At 38.3% G+C, this 17,948-nt stretch overlaps 1 protein-coding gene and 1 pseudogene across 2 annotated transcripts in view; both read right to left on the bottom strand.

The window, feature by feature from the left end:
* The window catches only part of MNAT1 (MNAT1 component of CDK activating kinase), a 159,588-nt gene that overhangs the window by 129,497 nt on the left and 12,143 nt on the right, over positions 1-17,948 (bottom strand). The gene's annotated exons all lie outside the window — the stretch shown is intronic.
* Positions 14,897-15,878, bottom strand: LOC103110114 (large ribosomal subunit protein uL22-like; annotated as a pseudogene).

The following is a 17,948-nucleotide window of genomic DNA, read 5'->3' on the forward strand; positions in this document are numbered from 1 at the left end:
TCACTGTACCATCTCCCAGGCCACCTCCCCAGACACTATTAATTTGTTATATTCCAATAACCAAAGAAAACTAACAAAAGGGAAAAGATTAACTCTAGAACTATAAATATGCTTTCCACAGAATAGCCACACTCAATATTTGCTAAATGGAAGAAGTAATAAAGACATAATCAGAAATGATAATATTAAAAAGAATCTGCCCAAAAAAGGGCAATGCAACCTAGTTTCAGTGCTACTGTCTGAAAACATTCATCTAAATTTACCTAAACATCAATTAAGTAAACTCTTTGCTGCTGAGATACTTTAAGCTCCTAGTTCTGAGATAACCATAAATAAATAAATAAATAAATAAATAAATAAATAAATAAATAAATAGTAGGGGCTGAGTGGTGGTACATCTGGTTGAGTGTACATGTTACAATGCACAAGGACCAGGGTTAGAGTCCCCCACTCCCCACCTGCAGGGGGAAAGCTTTGCAAGTGGTAAAGCAGGGCTGCAGGTGTCTGTCTGTCTCTCTTTCTCTCTATTTCCCCCATCCCTCTCGATTTCTGTCTCTATCCAATAAGTAAATAAGTCCAACAACAACTGTCACCCTGGCTGAGGACTTTATGGAACATCAAACAAAAATGCCAGGCAGAAAAGATTACCCACACTGATGAATGACACAGCAGCAAGAAAAGATTCAACAGAGTTATGCAAATTTCCTAAAGAAGAGTGATAGTCCGGGAGTCAAGTGGTAGTGCAGCAGGTTAAGCACACATGGCACAAAAGTGCAAGGAACAGCATAAGGATCCCAGTTCGAGCCCTGGATCCCCACCTGCAGGGGAATCACTTCATAAGGGGTGAAGCAGGTCTGCAGGTGTGTATCTTTCTCTTCCCCTCCTCTCTCCATTTCTCTCTGTCCTATCCAACAATGATGACATCAAAAACCACAACAATAATAACTACAATAATAAAAACAACAAGGGCAACAAAAGGGAATAAGTAAATAAATAATTTTTTTTAAAAAAGAAGAGTGATGGTCCTAAGGACAGTAACTTTAAATGAGATTAATTAAAAAGAAACCTCTTTTAATATTTTAAAAAAGAAACTCAGAAGTTAAAAAGTAATAATAAAATAAAAATTAAATTAAATTTTAATTATACCCCTTCTACCCTATGGTTTTGTTAATTAATCCTTTCTTAAATAAAAAAAATAAATAAATAAAACAAAAAAATTTTTTAATTGATTTTAATTTAAATTTAAAATAATTAAAAAGTTTTTTCTTTAACTTTCAAACATGGGAGGGGGAAAAAGATAATTCTAAACTTAAAAACTGCAAATATGGGGCCAGGTATTACAATGTGCAAGGGACCCAGGTTCAAGCCCACAAGGACCCAGGTTCAAGCCCCCCAGTCCCCACCTGCAGGAGGAAAGCTTTGTGAGTGATGAAGTAGTGCTGCAGGTGTCTCTCTGTCTCTCTCCCTCTCTATCACCCTCTTGATTTCTGGCTGTCTCTATTCAATAAAGAAAAAAAAAAATTTTTTTTTAAAAACTGCAAATACTTTCTTTCCTCAATTAAAAAAAGGCCATACTTGTTACTCAGGAATATTTTCTAAAAAGTTTTTTAAATTAAGATTACTCTGGTACATGTGTCTTTGAGTTACAACTCAAAATGTATTTCTTAGTATCTGCTGATTTAAGAGTCAAATGAATAACAAATGATTAGTATTCAAAAGACTATCTGAACTGGAATATTCCCAGAATCAGAGATGGATAACCTTCTATAGCAGGAAACCCTACTCTAACTTAACACAGCTTATGGGCAGGAAAAAGAACCACCAGGTCATTTGCTTGCACTCAAATACAAAAATATCTGGTTATTTTCTTTGTGCTCGCTTAGTGAATTTGCTAAAGCAGCTATTGAGTCAGAGTATCTAGGCTGCCATCATGAAAATCAATAATGCACCTGGTACGTACACAAAAGACTGACTCACCTGTGTAGAATCCATTATCCTTTGAAAAAAGCCCAAGTCTGGTACTAGAGGGCACAATGTACTTCTACCAGACAAGAGGAGAATGGTTTTTCCTTGTCCTGTTTTCCAGCTGCCCAAAGAATAGATCTCATACAAATTGTAATCTGACTCCTTTACAGAAATAAGAGGTGGACAAAGTGCTTACAAACAATAGCTACTTCATATAATTGCATTTCTAAATATTAATTCTTTATTACTGAAAAAGTTAAATGATTTAAAACTAAGGCATCAATCTGAATTTGGCTAAAGCACACATTAACAAGGCAAAAAGTATCTTGTGTCTGTGTCACTACAATTGTATCAGAAACCCGCTGCTAAATACAAATATAAAAGATAACAGGTATAACTGATCACAGTGAGTTAGTCATTACAACTTTTCTGAACTCCTCAGTATTGCAAGTTGCTTTGAGAGACAAATACTTTCATACACTGACAGAAAATTGGTACATATTATTTAAATAAAATTAAAGGGGCCAGGAGGTAGCTCAGTGGGCACTGTGCATGCTTCAGGTCACAGGTTCAAGCCTCAGCACCACATGTAAGCACCATGGACAGCACCATGTGGACAGCCCCATGACAGATCTCCATGGATGGTGGAGGAGGACTTTTAGTGTCTATTTCTTCTCTGCCCCCTCACTCCTTTTCCTATTCCCAGCCCCTATCCAAAAAAACATTTTTTTAATTGGGCCTAGAGGGGTCTCAGTGATATCATGCAAGCACAAGGTCCTGGGTTCATTAACCAATTACTAATGGGCTATCAGAAAAGTCATAACATATTCTTCTATTTTTCTATGCAAAAAAGAGCCATGACCTTTCTTACAACCCAATATAAATATTAAATTTAAAGAACTGGTGAAATAGCTCATTTGGATAGTATACAACATAGGTTCAAACCCCTCCCTCCATTATATTCGAGGGAGCTTCTGTGCTTCTCTTTCTCTCTCACTGCCACTGTGAAGAAAGGAAGAAAGACAGAGAAAGGAAGGGAAATAGAATAAGCTATTAAAAATTCATATTTCTAAAGTTTTATCAATAAAAGAAATGCCATACAAAGAAATATTAAGTGCTAGATGGAGGTAAAGTGGTATACACTGATACTCAATGTCTGCCACTAATTGAAAACAGCAAAGCATAAGAGCACTGATTGTACTTATGTGTTTCAATTTTTAATTAATATAGCTTATCATTTCATTAATGTATAAATTTATATTATCCACTTGAAACACATAATTGCACAAAAGTTGTGTGCAACTATGATCCATTCCAATTTCTGTCATTTTATCTTCTGCCTATCCAAACTAGCCTCTATTTGCTAAATTTTAAATCAGATCTCATTAGAATAACATTAGAATATCTCATTAGAATATCCCTAACAGAATAAAAATATCTCAAGAAGTAGAAGATGCTCTTCTAAAATAAATAAATAAATTTTACAGCATAAAAATTATAAAATCTGGGATTTCTAAGGTATTTAGAAAACAGTATCTGCTAAACTTGGTGATACTTGGTTGGATATAAAGCAAAAAGACATCCAGATTTCTGGCATAGACCATTCATTATATTTGTCAGGGACACTACCTCCCACCATCTGAATTATGCTTCTAAAATGACTCCACCAACAATTGTCACCCTGGCTGAGGACTTCATGAAACATCAAACATAGATGCCAGGCAAAAAAGATTACCCACACTGATGAATGACACAGTGGCAAGAAAAGATTCAACAGAGCTATGCAAATTTCCTAAAGAAGAGTGATGGTCCTAAGGACAGTAACTTAAATGAGTTTAATTAAAAAGAAACCTTCAACAAAGTCAGAGAAAGTAAGAAAGAAGTCATAACAGAAATTAAAGGAGCATTAACAATCAGGAAAAAAAAATTGTCATAACAATTATGATGTGGTACTGTAACATTTTGTTTGTCTACTTTCCATACCTTACTAAGAGACTTCAGGACAATGCTTTCCTTATTTAATTTCATCAACTTTTTAAAAAATATTTATTTTATTTATTTATTCCCTTTGTTGCCCTTGTTTTATTGTTGTAGTTATTATTGTTGTTGTCATTGTTGGATAGGACAGAGAGAAATGGAGAGAGGAGGGGAAAACAGAGAGGAGGAGAGAAAGACAGACACCTGCAGACCTGCTTCACCGTCTGTGAAGCGACTCCCCTGCAGGTGGGGAGCCGGGGCTCGAACCGGGATCCTTATGCTGGTCCTTGTGCTTTGCGCCACCTGCACTTAACCCGCTGTGCTATAGCCCGACTCCCTTCATCAACTTTTAGTACCTACTAAGGGCTAAAAGAAAAGAAAGCTTGAAATAATTAAAGCTCTATACTTGAAGAATATGACCTGGAAAAGGGGGTAAAAATCAAAAACCCAGGTGAAGCACTGGAAAATTTCTCCAATTTCATATTCTGTTTTTTATTCCTCTGTCTATTGTCAGCTTAAAGTTAGGATGAGAATATCTGTAATTTTTTTTTTTTTTTTTGCTATCAGGGATGTCACTGGGGCTCAGTGCTGGTAATACGAATCCACTGCTCCTGCTCTTGGCAGCCATTATCCCCCCCACCCTTGCCCCTCACCACACACACACACACTTTCTTTCTATATTATTTGACAGGACAGATATTGAGAGAGAAAGGGGAGGTAGAAAGACTGACACCTGTCTTAGTGTTTGTGAAGCTTGTCCCCCCCAACACATACACACCATTCCCTCCACAGGTGGGAAGCAGGGGCTCAATCCCAGATCCTACAGCATGGTGATGTGTATGTTCAACTGAGTGTGTAACACTTCATTAAAATGTTCAAGAAAGATAGCAAAGGCATACAAATTTGGAAATTCTGGTCCTGCAGGTGGCATTGTGGACAGAAAGCTGGACTCACAGATACAGGATCATGAATTTAACCCCTGGTATTATATGTGCTACTCAAGTAATGGTCGGGTTTTCTCTCCCTCACTCCCTATCTCATAAATATATAGATACAAATATTTTTTATTATGTGTAAAGTGTTAAATGAAACCAAATTGAACTGTCTATATTTTCTGGCATACTCCAGGAATAACATGAGTGATATTCTAGGAACTAAAACAATGCTTGAAGACCCCAAACTTCTAGCTTCTGTTTGGCTCAAATGCTTAGAAACACTCTAATTACAATACTTTCTTTTTCTTTTGCCTCCAGGATTATCACTGGGGCTTGGTGCCTGCACTACGAATCTACTGCTCCTGGAGGCCACTTTCCCATTTTTGTTGCCCTTACTCTTATTGCTGTTATTGCTGTTGTTGGATAGGACAGAGAGAAATTGAGAGAGGAAGGGAGACAGACAGGGAGAGAGAAAGAAAGGCATCTGCAGACCTGCTACACTGCTTGTGAAGTGACCCCCGCCCTCCGCAGGTGGGGAGCCAGGAGCAAAAATCAGATCCTTATGCTGGTCCTTGTGCTTTGCTCCATGTGCGCTTAACCAGCTGCACTATCACCTGACCCCCGCATAAAATCTTGAGTCTGGAGACTACATCAAATTGAAAAGCTTCTGCACAGCCAAAGAAACTATCACACAAAGAGACCCCTCACAGAATGGGAGATCTTCCCATGCCATACATCAGACAAAAGACTAATCACCAAAATATACAAAGAGCTCAGCAAACTTAGCACCAAAAAAGCAAATGACCCCATCCAAAAATGGGCAGAGGATTTGAACAAAACATTCACTTCAGAGGAGATACAAAAGGCTGCTCCAGGTCGCTTATTGTCAGAGAAATGCAAATAAAGTCAGCACTGAGATACCACCTCACTCCTGTAAGAATGGCATACATCAAAAAGGACAGCAGCAACAAATGCTGGAGAGGCTGTGGGGACAGAGGAACCCTTCTGCACTGCTGGTGGGAATGTAAATTGGTCCAGCCTCTCTGGAGAGCAGTCTGGAGAATTCTCACAAGGCTAGACATAGACCTTCCATATGACCCAGTAATTTCTCTCCTGGGGATATACCCCAAGGATTCCATAATGGCCAACCAAAAAGATATGTGTACACCTATGTTCATAGCAGCACAATTCATAATAGCTAAAACCTGGAAGCAACCCAGGTGCCCAACAGCAGATGAGTGGCTGAGAAAACTGTGGCATATATACACAATGGAATACTATGCAGCTATTAAGAACAATGAGCCCACCTTTCTCTGACCCATCTTGGATGGAGCTAGAAGGAATCATGTTAAGTAAGCTAAGTCAGAAAGATAAAGATGAGTATGGGATGATCTCACTCACCAACAGAAGTTGAGAAAGAAGAACAGAAAGGGAAACTCAAAACAGGATTTGACTAAATCTAGAGTAGGGCACCAAAGTAAAAACCCTGGGGTGAGGGAGAGGGTGGATATTCGGCTTCCCAGGGCAGCAGGGGGTGGGGGGTAGGGGGGGTGGGAGGTGGGGATGGGATGGGACACAGTCTTTTGGTGGTGGGAATAGTGTTTATGTACATTCCTATTAAACCGTAGTCATATAAATCACTAATTAATATAAGAGTGGAAAAATTAATTATATATCTCAAACTTTTTAAAACATAGACTGAGTTTTTTTTAATACATAGGCTAAGTCTTTGATATGTTGACTCTCTCAAAAGCCTAGACCAGGGAGAACAGAAGCAACTGGTGGCACAGCTATATACAAGATGTTGGGTATTATACAGCAAGTCCTAACAAAGGGACTTTTCAAAGTTAACCCAATTACAAAATAATGTGATGATAACAATAACTATCCATTGTCTTCTTGAACCCTAAGACAGCAGGAACCTCACATTTCCACTATAGAGCCTAAACATTCCCCAGTCCTGGAACCTTAGAGTGGGGCGCACTTTCCTCCATGCTTCTTTCAATTCATACCAAATAATATTGCATCTGACGATCACAACCTAATCAAGGCAACGAGTGCCACCTCAGCATGCTTCACTTCAGACTGTGTCCAGAGACTTCAGATGTGGGATGACAACCCTTCAGCTTCATTACTCAGGTGAGAGCTTTCCTTTCATATATTCTCTAATTCCATTCCAGGTGGTTCACTTCATAACAAAGTTTCAAAACCTAGATATAGTCCAGGTCCCCTGAGATAGAACATATGTTCACATGTATCCATAAACTAGGGAAAAATATATACCTGAAAGCAAAAGTATACAATAGTGTGCAGTGAGTACCTCTCCCCAACACTTCATCTGCACTATTCCAGCCTTTAGGTCCAAATTGTTCAACAATTTGTTTGGCTTTGTATGTTAACTCTCTTTTCAGCCACCAGGTTCCAGATGCCAGCATGATGCCAGCCAGACTTCCCTGGACAGACAACCCCACCAATGTGTCCTGGAGCTCCGCTTCCCCAAAGACCCACCCTACTAGGGAAAGAAATAGGCAGACTGGGAGTATGGACCAGCCAGTCAATGCCCATGTTCAGCGGGGAAGCAATTCCAGAAGTCAGACCTTCCACCTTCTGCAACCCACAATGACCTTGGGTCCATACTCCCAGCAGGATAGAGAATGGGAAAGCTATCAGGGGAAGGGATGGGATATGGAGATCGGGTGGTGGTAATTGTGTGGAGTTGTACCCCTCCTATCCTACAGTTTTGTTAATGTCTTTTTAAATCAATCAATAAATAAATATTTAAAATAAAAAAATAAAATCTTGAGTCTGATTCCCAGCATCAAAGATGCCAGAGTGATGATCTCTGTCCAACCCTCATTAATAAATCTCCAACAACAAAAATCCAACTTCCAATCCAAGTCAAATAGTTTTGCTTTAAAAGAAGTCAAAACCGTCGTTATGTGGAAAACTGAGAAATGTTATACATGTACAAACTATTGTATTCACTGTCAAATGTAAGACATTAATTCCTCAATAAAGGGGAGAAAAAGAAGTCAAAACTGAACACGACAGAAATGGAGGTGCTGGGTGATGCCGCACCTGGTTGAGCACCTTACAATGTGAAAGGACCCAGGTGCGAGCCCCCAGTGCCCACCTGCAGGGGGAAAGCTTTGAGAATAGTGAAGCAGGGCGGAAGGTGTCTCTGTCACTATCCCTTTGTATCACCCCCTCCCCTCTTAGTTTCTGGTTGCCTCTATCCAATAAATAAATAAAGATAATAAAAAAAACAACCAGAAATGGATAATACTTCTTAGTTTATGTCCAAATACAAAAGGATAGCAGGTTGTTTCCCAATATCTGCAGGGTATTTACAAGTTTGTTTGTTTTTTAATTTTTTTATTAATTTTATTTTTGAGAGAGATGCAGACACACACACACACACACACACACACACAAAGAGAGAGAGAGAGAGAGAGAGAGAAAAGTACCAGAGCACTGGTGGTGCGGGGAATTAAACCTGGGACTTAGGAGCCATGAGAGTCTGTTTGCATAACCATTATGCTGTCTTCCCTGCCGGGTATTTACAAGATTTAAAAGGAAATTATAGAGCCAGTGAGGTAACTTATCTGAGCGTGCACCTGCTTCATCATGTACAAACATGGCTGAGGTTTGAGCCCAGTATACCATAGCATACAGAAATACCATGGCACTGAGGGAAGCTTTGGTACTATGGTACTATGGTAGGTATCTATCTTTGGTACTATGGTAGGTATCTATCTGCCTTGTCTCTCTCTCTCTTTCTCAGTTGTGCTCACTCTATCTGAAAAAGTTAGCTCAGAGCAGTGAAGGCCCAATGACAACAATAAAATAAAATTATATAGTATTAAAATCAGTAAGGGTCTATTTTTTAAAACAGACCTTCATGTTAATAATTAAACACCTCAATTAACTACAGCTTTAGGCCACATATGTGTAGTCCAAAAGAGTACATGAATGACACCTTAGTGTGTCAAATTATATCTTCCCAGTAACACTGGAAATTTATACTTCCTTTATTTTCATTTTAATTGATTTCCAATTTGAAAAAACTCCTACCACTGACATAAAGATTCTTCCATCTTCAAGTATAACTGTGAAATGATAAGCAATCCATAATACATTTTAAAATAGAAGAATGTTCTATTTAAAGAAATTGCCTGGAGACCACTTCTGAATATTCAACCTCTTTAATGATGGGAAAATAACACTTAATTCAATAGGTGTAAGTTCAAAATTTTATGGACAATAAGGCATGTACTTTTCCAGAAAACTTTAATATAGCAAAAAATACAGAAGTTTCATACTAAATTATAAATCACAAACCAAATAACATCTGAAAAAATATAATCTTTATGGACAATAACCCATTTTAAAATAATTTATGTATAAAAAAGAATTTCAGAGTATTTAGAAAGAATAAATAATGGAGACATAAACAGAAATTAATCTAACACAAAAATGAATCAAGACAAACAATGCCAAAAGCTGTTTCTTTTCTTCTTTTTTTAAAGATTTTATTTATTTATTTATGAGAAAGACAGGAGGAGAGAGAAAAAAAACAGACATCACTCTAGCACATGTGCTGCTGGGGATCAAACTCAGGACCTCATGTTTGAGAGTCCAAAGCTTTATCACTATGCCACCTCCCAGACCACGCCAAAATCTGTTTCTAAGAGATCATCAGAATTCATAAATCTCAAGTCAGACTTAACAGGTTCAAAAATAATAAGATGACTCAACATCAAGCATGAAATATGGATTGCCACCACAGATTCTATAAAAACACTGACATAAGTAAGAGAATAAGTGGGCAACTTTATGGCAATAAATACCACTTAGAAGGGATGAATTTCTTGAAAAATTGGTACAAGACACAAAGTTTGAAAACTGGATAAAGACAGAGAGAAACTGAGGAGAGGGGGATATAAAGAAGGAAAGAGGCAGAGAGACACCTGCAGCTGTAGTTCACCACTTGTGAAGTTTTCCCCCTGCAGGTGGGGACCAGGGGCTTGAACCTTGCACACTGTAATGTGAGTGGTTAACCAGGTGCACCACAACATGGCCCCTAAAAGTCCTATATTTCTCAAAGAATTTAAAGTTATTATCAAAGACATTACCAAAAAGAAAACTCCAGACCAGAATTGGAAAGATAGCTCACCAGATAGGGTGTATGTCTTGTCATGCATGTGACCCAAGTTTGAGTACTATACCCTATAGGAAGTGTCATGGCACTGGAGAATGATCCACTGTTGTGGTACCTCTACTCACTGTCCCCCCCACTTACTTTCTCTTTTTCTCTCTCCGTGTGTGTGTGTGTGTGTGTGTGAAAAATCCCACCATAGTGGTAAAATACCACTTGGACATGGCCCTGGATTTGTAAAAAGAAAACTTCAGGCCTGGAATATTTCATTGGAAAAACTTACAAAAGAAATAAAATCAACATCCCACAAAATACTTCTTTAAAAGAGGGAACTCAGGCAATGGTAGTTCATGCTGAGATGGAATTATTTTCTTCTTAAGTAAACAGAATATGGAAGAAGTGGCAGGATGTCATTTCCAAAAATATATCATAAAAAGCAATGAGGGAGAAGAGGCAATGAGGTGTTGAGATATAACTCAGTGATAGAGTTCATGCTTTATGAGGCCTGGGTTCCATTCCCAAAACAGACAAAACCAAATAAATAGTAAAAAGCAATGATTTTCATCCTGACAGCTTCACCTGAAGGAACACAGTAGGTCAATCATGAGGCAACAATAAAGAATGAACATGAAAGCAGACCTTTTCATGCCTGCCAATAACTCTTACAAGTAAATCTGGAAATTGACCCATCGCAACACCAGCAAATACCTTACTATAACCTTGTGAGAGATCTTGACAAAGAACCTCTCAGCTAAATCACTACCAGATTCCTAATGCACAGAAACTGAGCTGTTTGTGCTTTTCAGCTATTCAATTCTGAAATAACTTGTGCCAAAGAAATAGTAGTTACCACTAAAAAAAGATAGAAACAGGCTGGGGGTGTGGATCAACCTGCCAATGCCCATGTCCAACAGAGAAGCAATTACTGAAGACAGACTTTCCACTTTCTGCACACCAGGGGGTGAGGGGCATAAATGTTAGGGGAAGATGAACAGAGGGCTCTGAACTCCAATTCCATCAGGACCCAGAGAGGGAAGAGAGAAAAAATAAAGAGGGGGAAGGACACAGAAGAAGTAGGTCTGACTACTAGAAAGGAAAGGAAGAGAAGGCAGGACCTTAAAAAAATTAGAAAATATATATAAATATAGCTAGATAGTTACAGAAATAATAATCAACCTATACCTACAATCATGGGAGAACTAATGCAGTTTTCAATGGAGGGAATGGCGACACAGAACTCTCTAGCGGTGGGATTGGTATGAAATTATACCCGTTATTATAGTTTTGTAAATCAATATTAAATCACTAACAGGCAGTGAAGCAGGTCTGCAGGTGTCTATCTTTCTCTCCCCCTCTGTCTTCCCCTCCTCTCTCCATTTTTCTCTGTCCTATCTAACAACGACAACAACAATAACTACAACAATAAAACAAGAGCAACAAAAGGGAGTAAATAATTTTTTTTAAGTTATGGGATATATATTCCATGAAATACTACTCTGCAATAAAAAAAAGATGACATTGTGTCCTTTGGGACAAAATAGATGGAACTGGAGGTGATTACACTTAGCAAACTAAGTAAAGAGATCAAAGACCTGAGGGATGGTTTCACTCATATGTGAACTCTAGAGAACTGATGCACGTGAACTTGAGAGGGAAAAAAGGAAAAACAGAAGCAAGCAAACTGTTTCTAAGACTCTCAAGAACTATGGTGGTTATCTCTGGGAAGTAGGCAGGTGGGGACACAGAACTTTGGTGGGACTATACACTATAATCATACAACCTCGTAGCCCACTGTTAATCACAAAAAATAATTTAAAACTTATCGGATTAGCAATAATTTGTTACACTATCACTATTTAAACCCTAAGGAGTAAAAACTTCTACACTATTGAAAAGCAAAAGTAATTTAAAATATTTTGGAAATCCATTCAATATTTATAATAGTTTAACTTTTTCTTCAAATAAGAAAGTCAAGTAATTCCTGTCCTGCTGGGAAAAGTTCCTATTTCAGACTGTCCATGACAGTCATTCAAATAAATTTTAAAAATCAGGAGAAATTCCAAGTATAAAAAATAAGTTCGGGGGTCGGGCCGTAGCACAGCAGGTTAAGCGCACGTGGCGCAAAGCGCAAGGACCAGCATAAGGATCCCGGTTCCAGCCCCGGCTCCCAACCTGCAAGGGAGTCGCTTCACAGGCGGTGAAGCAGGTCTGCAGGTGTTTATCTTTCTCTCCCCTTCTCTATCTTCCCCTCCTCTCTCCAATTCTCTCTGTCCTATCCAACAACGAACGACATCATCAACAACAATAACTACAAGACTACAGCAACAAGGGCAACAAAGGGGGGAGGGGGAATGGCCTCCAGGAGCAGTGGATTCATGGTGCAGGCACTGAGCCCCAGCAATAACCCTGGAGGAAATAATAATAATAATAATAATAAATTAAGGGAGTCGGGAGGAAGCGCAGTAGGTTTAGCACAGGTGGCACAAAGCGCAAGGTCCGGCGTAAGGATCTCAGCTCCAGTCTCCAGCTCCCTACCTACAGCGGAGTCAGTCGTTTCACAAGCGGTGAAGCAGGTGTACATATTTCTCTCCCTGTCTTCCCCTTCTCTCTCGATTTCTCTCTGTCCTATCCAACAACAATGACATCAATAACAACAATAATAACTACAATAAAACAAGGGCAACAAAAAGGGAATAAATAAATATTTTAAAAATATTTTTAAAATAAGTTAAATGAAGAGAGGCAAGATAATATGACTGTAAAATTATAGCAAAAGTCAATGCCTACATGATAAGAAAAAGCAAATCTGTTGGTGGGGATGGCAGAGAAAGCAAAGAATTGACTGCAAGATGGGATAAGAGGGCTGGCAAAAATGTTCACTTGGATAGTTCACTGCTATATTGGTGGAAACCTTAGTGCTGTGAGTTCTTCCCCCACCCCCATCTCTATCTAAAAGTAAAGTCTAGAACAGAAAAGGCCCCAATGATGGGGGAAGAAGTCCTAAGAAATTTGGGAAATAGTGGAAAATTTTGCTGTCTTTATTGTAGTAGTGGTTTTGTACTGTATTTAAGTAAATCAAAAGCATACATTTTAAATACAAATTATCAAACATTAATTCTACCTCAAAAAAGTTGAAAAAGAATTTAAAGAAAACCTTGGTAGAGTCTATCAAAGTCTTCAAGTTATTTTTTTTTTTCCTTCTGCCGGTCCTTGCACTTTGTGCACTTAACCTGTGTTGAGCTACATCCAACTCCCCTGCCTTTGCCTTCTTTTTCTTTCTAAGTTATACCTACTACTGAATTATTTTTTTAATTATTATTTATTTTTTTAATTATTTTGGTTTTGAGGTAACCTTGGCTTACAAAACTGTTTCAAAGTAACAATTTCACACATACTCAAAATAAAGAGTATAACAAATAACCTGCGTTAAGAATCTATGATTTTGTCAATGTTTCCTTTTTATAAATAAAAAATTTTTTAAAAACTGTAAAGAGAAAAAAACAAAGCTTCCTGGATCTGAGTTCTGTTGCCTAAATATATGAAAAATATCTGCTACTATCAATATTTTTTCTTTTTTTAATATTTTATTTATTAATGGGAAAGATAGGAGAGGAAGAACCAGACATCACTCTGGTACATGTGCTGCCGGGCACTGAACTCAGGACCTCATCCACTGCGCCACCTCTCCAGGACCACTCAATATTTTCTTCAAATAAGTTTTGTTTCTTTTTCTCAGTCTTCTCATTCTGACACCCCTATGATGCAAATGTTATTCCTCTTCATAGTGTTCCATACTCACATTATCTTTCTTTGTTTTGGTTGGGCTTTTTTTTAAAAATGGTTATTTATTTATTCCTTTATTGCCCTTGTTGTTTTATTGTTGTATTTATTATTGTTGTTATTGTTGGACAGAACAGAGAGAAATGGAGAGAGGAGAGGAAGATAGAGAAGGGGAGAGAAAGAGAGACACCTGAGATCTGCTTCACTACTTGTGAAGCAATCCCCTTCAGGTGGGGAGCCGGGGGCTGGAACCGGGATCCTTAACGCAGGTCCCTTGTGCTTCGAACCACATGCACTTAACTCACTGTGCTACTGCCTGACTCCCTGATTTGGATGTTTTAGTGGTTTGCTTGACCCAAACTTCTGCCTCACCACTTCAATTTCTCGCTTCTATATTACCTACTATATTCTTCACCTCTCTGGTTTCTGTTATGACTTTTCTTATACTTTTAAAATATATATTTTTTAATTTATTTATTCATGAAGAAGATAGGCAGAGAGAGAGAAAAAAAAAACAACACACCAGACTTCACTCTGCTACATGTGCTGCCAGAGATTGAACTCAGGACCTCATGCTTGAGAGTTCAATGCTTCATCCACTGCACCATCTCCCAGACCACACTCTTACACTCTCTTTATTAAAATGTTCTTTCATTAAACTTCTTTCAGCAAGCTTCCCTAGGACTACTACTTTGAACTCATTTTTAGGAAGTTTACATATCTGTTGAATTACTGTTTGTTCCCCTTCATTTGCAGGGTGGGAGGGGACAGGATTCAAGTTACTGTCTTGGCCCATCAATGCAGATAATTTCCTCTGTCTTCTCATATCTGATGTCCTGGGCAGAGGGTTGCACTTGAGCTGTCCTGGGCAGTGACCAGGGGATCACAGTCATAAGTGCCAGGCAGAGGCTATAGCTCAAAGTGCAGGCCAACCTGGTTAGCCTTCAGTTCAAGTTTGTGATCACTAGGTTGTCGTGAATGTGGGCTTAGGTCTAAAAGAAGGCATGGGCCTTAGTTTGGGTGATAACAATACACACACTCAGGATGGCAGAGAACAGATTCTGAAAGGATGTGGGTCAGCAAGGGAGCAGGGCAAGAATTAGGAGCCTCTGCTAGCTGGCTTTTTAAAAATAGATTTATTTTAATTTTTAAATTTATTTATTAATGAGAAAGATAGGAGGAGAGAGAGAAAGAAGCAGACATCACTCTGGTACATGTGCTGCCGGGGATTGAACTCAGGACCTCATGCTTGAGAGTCAGATGCTTTATCCACTGCACCACCTCCCAGACCACACTAGCTGGCTTTTTAAAGAGATTTACAAGGCATGTACTGGCTACAACTGTGTGATTGGTTTTTGTTGTTGTTGTTTTTACTTTCAGTTAAATTTATTTTATGCTCAATTTATTCACAGGCCATAAGTTTTTGCTTCTTCAGTTTCTTCTGGGTTATCTTTTTCTTCTATGCAACCTTCTCCTCTGGATTAGGAACAATCTGCTCTTTTTTAGTGAGGATCATCTCAATGTGACAAGCAGAGCTCATGTAAGGGTTGATCTGACCATGAGCTCTGTAAATTCAGTGCCTCATCTCTGGGGCTTTGTTCACCTGGATATGCTCAATGACCAGGAAATCTAGGCCATTAAGTTCAGCATTGCTCTCTGAGTTTTTAAGCATGTGCAGCAGAAACTCAGCACTCTTCTTGGGCCACCGACCTTGAGTCCAGCCCCATTGTTTAGCCTGGACACATCTACCAACACCACCACTGTAATGACGGAATGGCACACGTTGCTTCTGTAGAGTGACATCCTTCAGATACTTGGCTTTTTGGATATGCATGCCTTTGATGGCTTGGGCAGTTTTTCGAGTGTCTTAAAATGCACGCGAAGGTTTGAGCCTCTTGACTTGCATGATTTTGTTGGGTTTTCTGGGTCAAGCAAGTAGCAGACCACTGTGAGGGGTCACCTAAGGCTGCTTGCAGGAAGAGAAGTGTGTGATTTCTTTGTTAGCATCCAGGTATGTGGTATAGGAAGGGTCTGGGCAGTCCGTCTACAAGGAATTAGCACTCTTGGTTAAGTGTCTCTCTGACTACAGTTAGACAGCTAGGCAGAGGTGAAACTCTGCTGCTGGCTTCTAACCCTGAAATGTTACTATGGAGATTGAATTCACCAACCCTGCTTTTAGCAAGGCTGCAGAGGTCATTGGGGTAGCTGCTACCACAATCTCCATCCAGTTTATAGCTTTCAGTTTGTCTACCATTGTAAGAACATTGTCATTATTTATACTAGGACTGGGATGCCATACAACCTGTCCCCCTGCTCCCTAGACTAATTAAAGTTTTGTTCCTGATAGATATATACCCATGTTTGGCTTGTTGTCTCAGAGGGGTTGCATTGGGGGAGGGTATCTTTTTTGTTTGTTTGTTTGTTTATTCCCACCACCAAAGGTCCATGTCCCTACCCCAGCCTCCTATAGTGGAGCTGAAAATCTACCCTCCACTCCCCCCAGAATCTTTTACTTTGGTGCAATACTCCACTGCATACTCCTTGGGGGAGGGCATCTTTATGTGTCCTTGAAGCCTGCATGCTGACCTTTTGTCCCTTGTTGTGGAAGCTTGTTTGGGTTTCAGAATGGTTCCATGCAGGTTTTCCAAGTATTATTGTAGTTTTTGCTGCTGTTGTGTGAGCTCTACCAAATTTTTATTTTTTTGTTTAAAGATTTATTTATTCATTAACATGGCAGAGAGAACAGGACAAAGAAAGGGGAGAATCAGAATGTCACTCTGGTGTATGCAATGCTAGGAATCAAACTCAGGATATATTTTAAATCCAAAATTCTAGCCACTGCAACACCTCCCATGTTGCTCTACTAAAATGTTAAACATATACTATGTTATTAGAAATGTGTCCTACAAATATATTACATATACCCAAAGGTAAGAATGTGCACTAAAATTTATATTAGGCATCTGGAAACAAGTAAACTTCTCAATAGTATGTAACATATCAAGTAGCTTAGTGCATTCTCAAAAGATGAAATACTCTGCAAACAGAAAAATAATGACATACATCTATATGTTCTAACATGATGAGTTTTCCAAGAATTGATGTTAAACTAGTGAAATAAATTAAAGAGAGATTAAGGGTACAATCCCATTGGTGTTTAACTTTTTAAAAAAGAAATTCACATACACAGAAACCACTAGCTGTGGTTAAATCTAGTAGTAAGATGGTAAAAAAAAAGAGACGATACAGTACGTACACTTCCTTTATTATTTTTTTTTATGCAGCACTAGGAATAAACTAAGGACCTTGCATGTGTGATACTGGTTCTCCATTCTAAATATTCTATCCTATATATTTGAGGGGAAGGGAAGAATGGAAGAATGAGAGACACATAGAGAGGAGTGAAATGGAAAGACACCAAAGCACTGCTTCACTAACCATGGAGTACAATGGTACACATCACTGTTAGATCAATCTTCACAACAAATCTATAAAATGAGCTAGTATTACTTTTAATCACATTTTAAGATTTAGGAATCTAAGAATCAAAAAGAGCCTTAGCTGAAAGTGTCACCTAAGTGTTTAGTGAACTCCAGTTTTACTAATTCCAAATTCAATGCTTTTCACCACTATACCAAAATGTCTCACTGAAACATACTCTAGTAACCAAAAATCCACAAATAAATACAATTGAGAATTAGCAGAGAACATACTAATTTTAAAAAGCACAGGTTTAATTTCTGGTTCAGTCCAAAAATGGAAGAAACAATAATATATATACACATTTATATTTACATATACATTTGTCCTCTGTGAAGTATCTTACTAGTTAATTTACTTTGGCTACACATTTTCAATAATTTCTACTTTGTTACATTTCTAACTCCATATGTAATCTATAAATGTTAGTTTCTATTCTAATTCCAAATAACATAAACCCAAAGCACATAAAGAACAGCGGAAACACAAATAATATATTTCCCCACGGGGAATTATAAGCACTAAACTTACATTAGGTGTGGCATGTTATTACTATTGACATCATTCCTTCTATAAATTTTAAGTTTTTGCATTTAGTTGCAGCACATTACATAGATTGCTTTTTGCAATTAACCTCCAAAAGAAATTAAATA

Source organism: Erinaceus europaeus, chromosome 16 (genome assembly GCF_950295315.1).
Source record: "Erinaceus europaeus chromosome 16, mEriEur2.1, whole genome shotgun sequence".
NCBI lineage: Eukaryota > Metazoa > Chordata > Mammalia > Eulipotyphla > Erinaceidae > Erinaceus > Erinaceus europaeus.